The following is a 10,508-nucleotide window of genomic DNA, read 5'->3' as shown; positions in this document are numbered from 1 at the left end:
CAACAGTGGTTCATAGATTAAGTACATACATCACTACATACATATAGCCCTCCCTCAGAGGATGCTGAATATGTGCAGTCATTCAGCACAGAAACTGGCCCTTCGGCCGAACTTGCCCGTGCTTACCGAGATCGAGAGTCAAGAGAGTTTTATTGTCGTGTGTCCCAGATAGGACAATGATATTCTTGCTTGCTGCAACACAACACAATATGTAAACATAATGCAGAACAGCAGATAACAGTTCAGTGTGTCTATAGACCATATATATACACACAATAAATAAACAGATAAAGTGTAATAATAGGCTGTTATTGTTCAGAGTTTGTTTGATGTTGTGTTTAATAGCCTGATGGCTGTGGGGAAGAAGCTGTTCCTGGAAACATAGAAACATAGACAATAGGTGCAGGAGTAGAGGCCATTCGGCCTTTCGAGCCTGCACCGCCATTCAATATGATCATGGCTGATCATCCAACTCAGTATCCCGTACCTGCCTTCTCTCCATACCCCCTGATCCCTTTAGCCACAAGGGCCACATCTAACTCCCTCTTAAATATAGCCAATGAACTGTGGCCTCAACTACCTTCTGTGGCATAGAATTCCAGAGATTCACCACTCTCTGTGTGAAAAATGTTTTCCTCATCTCGGTTCTAAAAGATTTCCCCCTTATCCTTAAACTGTGACCCCCTTGTCCTGGACTTCCCCAACATTGGGAACAATCTTCCTGCATCTAGCCTGTCCAACCCCTTAAGAATCTTGTAAGTTTCTATAAGATCCCCCCTCAATCTTCTAAATGAGGTATGGAACACCTCATCTAGGGCACAGATGCGGTGTATACGGAGGAATTGGGAGTAGGGGATAGAGTCTTCGCAGGAAGCAGGGTGGGAAGAAGTGTAGTCGGGATAGTTGTGGGAGTCAGTGGGTTTCTAGTCAATAGTCCATTTCCTGTGATGGAGACGGTGAGATCAAGCAAGGGGGGGGAGAGTGTCTAGAGATGGTCCCAGGGTGAAATTTGGCCTCCGCTGCCTTCTGTGGCAGAGAAATCCACAGATTCACCACTCTCTGGGTGAAAAAGGTTTTTCCTCACCTCAGTCCCAGATACATGTGACATCAATTGAACCATAGAATTGTTACATAGAATGGGGTCGCGAGGGAAAGATAGATCAGCCGTGATTGAATGGTGGAGTAGACGCGATGGGCCGAATGGCCTAATTCTGCTCCTATGATTTCTGACTCCCACATCCCATGAATGAATAAAATCGTTGTTTAAGAAAAGAGAATTTCCGGCGAGATTGATAGACAGCTGGGGAGAATCAGGGCCCTTTATCTGCTTGAAGAGCTGAGTTGATATTGCGTTATCGAGGGCAAAGATCACAGTGGCGTTTATGACAGTCACGTGTGCCTCGAAGATTAGATTTTAACCTTGAAATCCCTTCCAGAATTGGGATTGAAATGGAAAACAAAAGCTACAATAGTTATTTAGGCACAAATTTAGGAGATTGAGAAAGGATCTTATAGAAACGTACAAAATTCTTAAGGGGTTGGACAGGCTAGATGCAGGAAGATTGTTCCCGATGTTGGGGAAGTCCAGGACAAGGGGTCACAGCTTAAGGATAAGGGGGAAATCCTTTAAAACCGAGATGAGAAGAACTTTTTTCACACAGAGAGTGGTGAATCTCTGGAACTCTCTGCCGCAGAGGGTAGTCGAGGCCACAGTTCATTGGCTATATTTAAGTGGGAGTTAGATGTGGCCCTTGTGGCTAAGGGGATCAAGGGGTATGGAGAGAAGGCAGGTACGGGATACTGAGTTGGATGATCAGCCATGATCATATTGAATGGCGGTGCAGGCTCGAAGGGCCGAATGGCCTACTCCTGCACCTAATTTCTATGTTTCTATGAAAGCTAGGGCATAGGAAATAGGTAACGTTTCGGGCCGAACCCCTTCGGGATTCGGCCCGAAACGTTGCCTATTTCCTTCACTCCATAGATACTGCTGCACTACTGAGTTGGATGGTCAGCCATGATCATATTGAATGGCGGTGCAGGCTCGAAGGGCCGAATGGCCTCTACTCCTGCACCTAATTTCTATGTTTCTATGTTTCTAAAGTGCTGGAGTAACTCAGCGGGACAGGCAGCATCTCTGGACAGACGGAATGAGCGACGTTTCAGGTCGAGACTCTTTTCAGACTGAATCTCGGTCACCCATTCCTTCTCTCCAGAGACGCAGCCTGTTGCACCTTCCTTAAGGGCCTGCCCCACATGGCGATATTTTCGGCGACTGCTGCCATCGTTGACGGGCGTACCAGGTCACCGAAACATTCGCGGGGTGAGGACGTATTGACGTGCGGTGTTTGTTCAAGTGTCGCGACATTCTCTTTTTATCGCCTGCAGGATTTTGAAATGTTCAAAATCTTTTGGCGACTCTGATATGATGCCGGCAGTCGGCAAGTGGGACAGGCCCTTCAAGCTTTTTTGTGTCTATCTGAGGTTATTTATTGTCACGTGTACCGAGGTACAGTGAAAAGCTTCATTTTGCATTCTATCCAATTTTGTTCAGCAAATACTATACTTAAAATACAATCAAATCAAACTCCAGTACAATTGGTGGAACAAAGGGGAAGATACAGAGTGTGGAATATAGTTCTCAGCATCGTAGTGCATCAGTTCCAGAGACAAAGTCCAATGTCCGCAATGGGGTAGAGGTGAATCGGACAGCACCCTAGCTTATGGAAGGGCCGTTCAGAAGCCTGATAGCAGAGGGGAAGAAGCTGTTCCTGAGTCTGGTGGTGCGCGCTTCCAAGCTTCTGTACCTTCTGCCGGACGGGAGCGGGGAGAAGGAGGGGATGGCCATCAGGACAGGTTGCACTAACATGGATTGTTCTCCCGTCAGGTTGGGAGCAGACTTGCTCGAGGAGATATGAGGGGTCCAGATAAGGGGACCAGTCAGCATCTTTTTTTCCTGGGTGGTGTATGTGTAAAAGCCCTGTCCCACGGTACGAGTTCAGGAGCTCTCTCGAGTTTAAAAAAAAATCATACTCGTGGGAAGCACGGAGAATGAACGTAGCGGGTACGTCAGAGCTCGGGGACGTCTCTTAGCGGCTTGTAACACTAACGGCAGGTACTCAGGAAAAGACTCGCTAACGGCAGGTAAGCACGGGAAGACTCGTGAAGATTTTTCAACACGTTGAAAAATGTCCACGAGAGCCCCGAGTACCGACGAGTGGCCATTACCGTAAATCTCCGAGTTCGAATCAGGGCAAACTCAGGAGAAATCTTGGAATGAACTCGTACCGTGGGACTGGGTTTTACTCTGTCTCTCCCCTTTGTTTCACTCTTACCACTCCGCCATCTCTCTCCCCTCTCCCTTTCCACTCCATCTCTTATCCCTCTCCACATCGCCTCTCACCCCATCCCTCCTCTCTCCCTGCCTGCCTCCCTCTCTCCCCCTCCCCTCCCCCCGCCTCTCCCCCCTCCCCCCTCTCCCCTCCCCTCCCCCCCCTCTCCCTCCCCTCTCCCCCCTCCCCCCCACTCCTCTCCCCTCCCCCCCCTCTCTCCCCTCCCCCTCCCTCCCCCTCCCCCCCTCTCCCCTCCCCCCCCCCCTCCCCTCTCCCCCCACTCTCTCCCCCTCCCCCCCACTCTCCCCTCCCCCCCACTCTCCCCTCCCCCCCACTCTCCCCTCCCCCCCCACTCTCCCCTCCCCCCCCCTCTCCCCCCCTCCCCCCCACTCTCCCCTCCCCCCCACTCCCCTCACCTCCCTCCCCCCCCCTCTCCCCTCCCCCCACTCTCTCCCCTCCTCCCCCCCCCCTCCCTCCCCCCCCCCCCCTCTCCCCTCCCCCCCACTCTCCCCCCCCCCCCCCCTCTCCCCCTCCTCCCCCCTCCCCCCTCTCTCCCCTCCCCCCCCTCTCTCCCTCTCCCCCTCTCCCCCCCCTCCCCTCCCCCCCCCCCCCCCCCTCCTCCTTCCCCCTCCCCCCCCCTCTCTCTCCTCCCTCCCCCCCCTCTCTCTCCTTCTCCCCCCCTCCCCCCCTCCTCCCCCCCCCCCCCCCCCCCCCCCCCCCCCCCCCCCCCCCCCCCCCCCCCCTCCCCCCCCCTCCCTCCCCCTCCCCTCCCCCCCCCTCCCCCTCCCCCCCCCTCTCTCCCCTCCCCCCCACTCCCTCTCTCCCCTCTCCCCCCCTCCTCCCCCTCCTCCTCTACCCCCCTCTCTCTCGCCCCCCCCCCCCCTCTCCTCCCCTCTCCCCTCCCTCCCCTCCTCTCTCTCCCCCCTCCCCCCTCCTCCCCTCTCCTCCACTAAATGATCTATTTGTTTTTCCACATATATACCCAGTCATTGAATCCAAAATTAATATTTGTGTTCTCCAAATGTCTCTCTGTTTCTCTCTGTCTCTCTCTGTCTTCTCTCTCTCTCTGTCTGTCTGTCTGTCTGTCTCTCTGTCTCTCTCTCTGTCTCTCTCTCTCTCTCTCTCTCTCTCTCTGTCTGTCTGTCTGTCTCTGTCTCTCTCTCTCTCTCTCTCTCTGTCTGTCTGTCTCTCTCTCTCTCTCTCTCTTTCTGTCTGTCTGTTTGTCTCTCTCTCTCTCTCTCTGTCTCTCTCTCTCTATCCCCACCTCCATCATCAGAAAAGCTTGTTTCAATCATCAACATGACCTCCCCTCGTAACAAAAGTGATTCTTGCCGCAGATGCTTTGAGCTGGGGACATTTCCTGGACTTTGCTGTGTTTATGGGTGGTGATGTGACATTTGTGGTGTGAAGAGCGCTGGAGCGCCCCGGGGCCGGCGAAGCGTGTGCTTGTGAGTGCCGTTGTGTCTTTCTGTTTCTGTGGTGCCGGGCATCTGTAACAAAGAGAGCGTGCGTGCATGCATGCGTTTGCAGACCTCCAGAAGGCAGCTTAACTCCCTCCGCGGAATGTTGTCCAGGCCCAAGATCACGTTTCGGATTCGGAACGAGAGACACAGCGGAATTGTTTGTTTTCTCCCAGCCGCCGCCTCGTGAAAGACGCCCCCTCCCTCGTCAGCGTTCAGTCGCAGTTTACACGAACCCTCTGCGAGTTCACGGCCTCCTTGTGACCCCACTTTTCTCAGAGTGTACAGTAGATTAAACTGGGAAAGCCAGAGAGACACAAGGCAGTGCGGTCCTTCAAGACCACACTCTCTCCTTCCTTCAGACCACACTGCACCCCGTCTATCTGGCTAGCACTGTTTAATAGTGGGCTGACTAAGAGTTGTGGACCTTTGTTAATTCTAAATTGTGAATCCAGTTTCTGTTCTGTTCAGCGCTCTTTGTGTTGGATCATAAACACGACACCCAAGGAGGGTCTCGACTCGAATCCTCATCTATTGCTCTTCTCCAGAAACGCTGCCTATTTCCTTCGCTCCATAGATGCTGCTGCACCCGCTGAGTTTCTCCAGCACTAATGCCCCTGTCCCACTTAGGAAACCTGAACTGAAACCTCTGGAGACTTTGCGCCCCACCCAAGGTTTCCGTGCGGTTCCCGGGGGTTTTTGTCGGTCTCCCTTAATGGTCGAAAGTGGTTTTCGCTTCTTCTATGTTGTTCAAGAAGGAACTGCAGATGCTGGAAAATCGAAGGTACACAAAAATGCTGGAGAAACTCAGCGGGTGCAGCAGCATCTGTGGAGCCGACAAAGTGTTCAAGATGGAACTGCAGATGCTGGAAAATCGGACAAAGTGTTCAAGAAGGCTCCATAGTTGCTGCTGCACCCGCTGAGTTTCTCCAGCATTTTTGTCTGCCTTCTGCTTCTTCTATGTTCCGGCGATTATTTCAAAAAATTCAAAAACCGGCCGTGACTAAAAATAGGTTGCCGTTTTCAAAATTGGTACTTTTTTAGTCGGAGCTGGTTGAAGCTAGTTGAAGGGTGGTTGCCGGAGGTTGCAGGTGGTTGCCGGAGGTTGCAGGTGGTTGCCGGAGGTTGCAGGTGGTTGCCGGACAGGTTGCCGGAGGTTGCAGGTGGTTGCCAGAGGTTGCAGGTGGTTGCCAGAGGTTGCAGGTGGTTGCCAGAGGTTGCAGGTGGTTGCCAGAGGTTGCAGGTGGTTTGCAGGTGGTTGCCGGAGGTTGCAGGTGGTTGCCGGAGGTTGCAGGTGGTTGCCAGAGGTTGCAGGTGGTTGCCGGAGGTTGCAGGTGGTTTCCGGAGGTTGCCGGAGGTTGCAGGTAGTGGAAGGTCTTACCTGCAAAATTACCGATTTTTAAAACGGCAACCTCTATTTTCAGTCGCGGCCGGTTTTGAATTTTTTGAAATAATGGCCGGTTTCCTAAGTGGGACACAGAGGCATAAGTCTACCTTCGATTTTCCAGCATCTGCAGTTCCTTCTTAAGCAACGCGCCGCCTGTCCTGCTGAGTTTACTCCAGCTTTTTGTGTCTATCTCCGGTGTAAACCAGCATCTGCAGTTCCATCCCACCTATACATTTTTCGAGTGGGTGAAAACATCCACAGCCGTCAACAGAAGGTGGATAAAAATGCTGGAGAAACTCAGCGGGTGCGGCAGCATCTGTGGAGCGGAAGGAAATAGGCAACGTTTCGGGCCGAAACCCTTGGTTTCGGCCCGAAACGTTGCCTATTTCCTATTTCCTTTGCCCTTGGTTTGGGCCCGAAACGTCGCCTATTTCCTTCGCTCCATAGATGCTGCCGCACCCGCTGAGTTTCTCCAGCATTTTTGTCTTACTTCGATTTTCCAGCATCTGCTGTTCCTCCTTTTGATCAGATTCAGATTCAGATTCAGATTCAATTTTAATTGTCATTGTCAGTGTACAGTACAGAGACAACGAAATGCATTTAGCATTTGATCACAGCTGTAAACGGAATTGTACGTGTCGAAGATGGACACAAAGTGCCGGAGTAACGCAGCGGGTCAGACAGCATCTCTGGAGAAAAATGAATGGTTTAGTTTAGTTTCGAGACACAGCCGGAGAGACAGGCCCTTCAGCCCACCGGGTCTGCGCAGACCAGCGATCCCCGTACACTAACACTGGGAAGAGAGTGGAGCGGCTGGGCTTGTACACTCTGGAGTTTAGAAGGATGAGAGGGTATCTCAATGAGACATATAAGATTGTTAAGGGCTTGGACACGCGAGAAACATGTTCCCGATGTTGGGGGGAGTCCAGAACCAGGGGCCACACACAGTTTAAGAATAAGGGGGTAAGCCATTTAGAACGGAGACAAGGAAACACTTTTTCACACTGAGAGTGGTGAGTCTGTGGAATTCTCTGCCTGTGGAGGCGGGTTCTCTGGATGCTTTCAAGAGAGAGCTAGATAGGGCTCTTAAAAATAGCAGAGCCAGGGGATATGGGGAGAAGGCAGGAACGGGGTAGTGATTGGGGATGATCAGCCGTGATCACATTGAATGGCGGTGCTGGCTCGAAGGGCCGAATGGCCGACTCCTGCACCTATTGTCTATTGTCTATTGCCTCTGTGCGCCACCATGCCTCCCCAAATAGACGGCGCTTCGTTGCCTCTGTACTGTACACTGACAATGACAATTAAAGTTGAATCTGAATCTGACAAATCAGACGGCGCTTTGGGTGCGGGACCCTTCTGCGGACACGCCTTCTGTGTCTTCTGTGGATTCAAAGAGATTTCTGTCTGAAGGATTCTGACCTGAATCAGGATCACCTCTTCCTTCTCTCCAGAGTTGCTGCGTGACTCGCTGAGTTACTCCAGCACTCCAGTGTCTATCCAGGGGAATGAAAACAGCAATTGCGTTCCTTCCTGCAGAATTGTGTGTAGGTTTTTAAAGTAAGGTGACATTAAATGCCGGAGTAACTCAGCGGGCCAGACAGCATCTCTGGAGAAAAGGGAGCAGGTGACATTTCGGGTCGAGACCCTTCGGGTCGAGACCCTTTTATCATGCTAGACTGTCCTTGTGTTGGGAAACATCACAGTGGAAAATAAATAAATCGAGCCCCTTCTTCAGACTCATGTTTTAAACTCGCTGGTTCCACCAGCGAGTTTAAAACATGAGTCTGAAGAAGGGACTCGATTTATTTATTTTCCACTGTGATGTTTCCCAACACAAGGGCAGTCTAGCCTGATAAAATTCAGCCTCTTAATTCTGATTAGTGCGGAGATTTAGTAGATAATCCATCTCCCACGCAAGCCCCGCTGCTGATCAGTAAGCAGATCTTTCTCCAGCTGTGGTGCCAGCGGCTTTGCAAACAGGAGCTGTGGCCTTTTTATACCCGCAGTCCGAAGAAGGGTCTTGACCCGAAACGTCACCCATTCCTTCTCTCCAGAGATGCTGCCTGCCTGTCTGTCCCGCTGAGTCACTCCAGCTTTTTGTGTCTTATCTCCGGTGTCATTTTTTTAGATTGGCCGCTCCACACCTTAGTTTCTACAGTTGTATAGGGGCTCTGGTGAGACCACACCTGGAGTATTGTGTACAGTTTTGGTCTCCTAATTTGAGGAAGGACTTTCCTTGTGATTGAGGCAGTGCAGCGTAGGTTCACGAGATTGATCCCTGGGATGGCGGGACTGTCGTATGAGGAAAGATTGAAAAGACTAGGCTTGTATTCACTGGAGTTTAGAAGGATGAGGGGGGATCTTATAGAAACATATAAAATTATAAAACATAGAAATATAGAAAATAGGTGCAGGAGTAGGCCATTCGGCCCTTCGAGCCTGCACCGCCATTCGATATGATCATGGTTGATCATCCAACTCAGTATCCTGTACCTGCCTTCTCTTTGTGTTGTGTCCATGGGTTTACCCCCTGTATGGCTGGGCAGCCACGGCATTTCGTTTGGCCTCAAGGGGTCCAAAACTCCCTCTAAATGTAGCCAATGATCTTGCCTCCATACCACCTTCTCCCTTTAGAGAATTCCACAGATAACTCCCTCTTAAATATAGCCAATGGAAAACTGTGGTCGAACCTTTTTTCCAGAGATTCACCCTCTCCTAAAAAGATGATTTCCTCCTCTATCCTAAACTATTTCCCCTTTTATCCTTAACTGTGACCCCCTGTTCTGGACTTCCCCAACATCAGGAATAATCTTCCTGCATCTAGCCTGTCCAACCCCTTAAGAATTTAGTAAGTTTCTATAAGATCCTCAATCTTCTAAATTCTGGCGTGTACAAGCCGAGTCTATCCAGTCTTTCTTCATATGAAAGTCCTGACATCCCAGGAATCAGTCTGGTGAACCTTCTCTGTACTCCCTCTACGGCAAGAATGTCTTTCCTCAGATTAGGAGACCAAAACTGTACGTGACCAAATCATGTCCTCTTGTTTGAATCTTCCCTACTCTCAATGGAAAAAGCTTATCCACGTCAACTCTGTCTATCCCTCTCATCATTTTAAAGACCTCTATCAAGTCCCCCCCTTAAACCTCTGCCCTCCAAGGAATAAAGACCTAACTTGTTTCTCTGTATCAGGTGCTGAAACCCAGGAAACATTCTAGTAAATCTCTGTATTTTGTTGAAGCTATGCCATGTAGTCTTTGACATTTGCAGTCTGGGGAAAATATTCTGACTGTCTACCCTATCTATGTCTTTCATCACTGTATATTTTTTTTTAAAGTGACTTAATTAATTCTAAACGTAATGATCTACGGGGACTTGGGTCGGCACTTGAGAAGCACTAATTTACGAGGCTGTCGATAAGAGTGGGGTGACGTAACTGATTAAATTGTCTTTCAAGGAGCTAATATGTATCTGAGAGGCTGCGATGATTCTACAATCTGAATTCTTCTAAGTTTTGAATTCAGAAAACACGGCATGGGATTAACAATGGATTTTGAAGCTGTTCATTGTATTTCAGAGACAGTGTAGATGTTTTATTTTCTTTCCAGGACTGGAGCTCTGAGCTATAGGGAGAGGTTGAGTGGGCTGGGACTCTATTCCTTGGAGGGCAGGAGGCTGAGGGGTGATTGTGTAGAGGTGTATAAAATCATGAGAGGAATAGATCGGGTAGACATACTTGCCCACAGTAGGTGAATCAAGGACCAGAGGAATTGGGTTTAGGGTGAAAGGGGAAAAGATTTAATTGGCATCTGAGGGGTAACGTCTTCACACAAAGGGTGGTGGGTGTATGGAACGAGCTGCCGGAGGAGGTGGTTGAGGCTGTGGGACTACCCCAACATATAAGAAACAGTTAGACAGTTACATGGATAGGACTGGTCTGCAGCGATATGAAGCTGACGAGGGCAGGTGCGACTAGTGTAGCTGGGTCATGTTGGCCGGTGTGTGGGCTGAAGGGCCTGTTTCTATGCTATATCACTCTATGACTCTCTGATATAACCATGAGCCAGAAGTATAAATTTTACCCTGCTACCGAAATTGCGGTGGCACAGCGGTAGAGTTGCTGCCTCACAGCGCCGGAGACCCGGGTTCAATCCCGACTACGGGCGCTGTCTGTACGGAGTTTGCACGTTCTCCCCGTGACCTGAGTGGGTTTTCTCAGAGAACTTTGGTTTCCTCCCACACTCCAAAGACGTGCGGGTTTGTAAGTAAATTGGCTTCGGTATAAATATAAAACTTGTCCCTAGTGTGTGTAGGATAGTGTTAGTGTGC

The 10,508-nt window shown here is 50.4% G+C and overlaps 1 protein-coding gene across 3 annotated transcripts in view; it reads left to right on the top strand.

Annotated features, from left to right (window-relative positions):
* The window catches only part of LOC129708914 (ubiquitin carboxyl-terminal hydrolase 49-like), a 60,921-nt gene that overhangs the window by 20,199 nt on the left and 30,214 nt on the right, over window positions 1-10,508 (top strand). The window lies entirely within an intron of this gene.

This window comes from Leucoraja erinacea, chromosome 24 (genome assembly GCF_028641065.1).
Source record: "Leucoraja erinacea ecotype New England chromosome 24, Leri_hhj_1, whole genome shotgun sequence".
NCBI lineage: Eukaryota > Metazoa > Chordata > Chondrichthyes > Rajiformes > Rajidae > Leucoraja > Leucoraja erinaceus.
The sequence above is the reverse complement of the archived record's forward strand: the minus strand, read 5'-3'. Positions and strand labels throughout refer to the sequence as shown.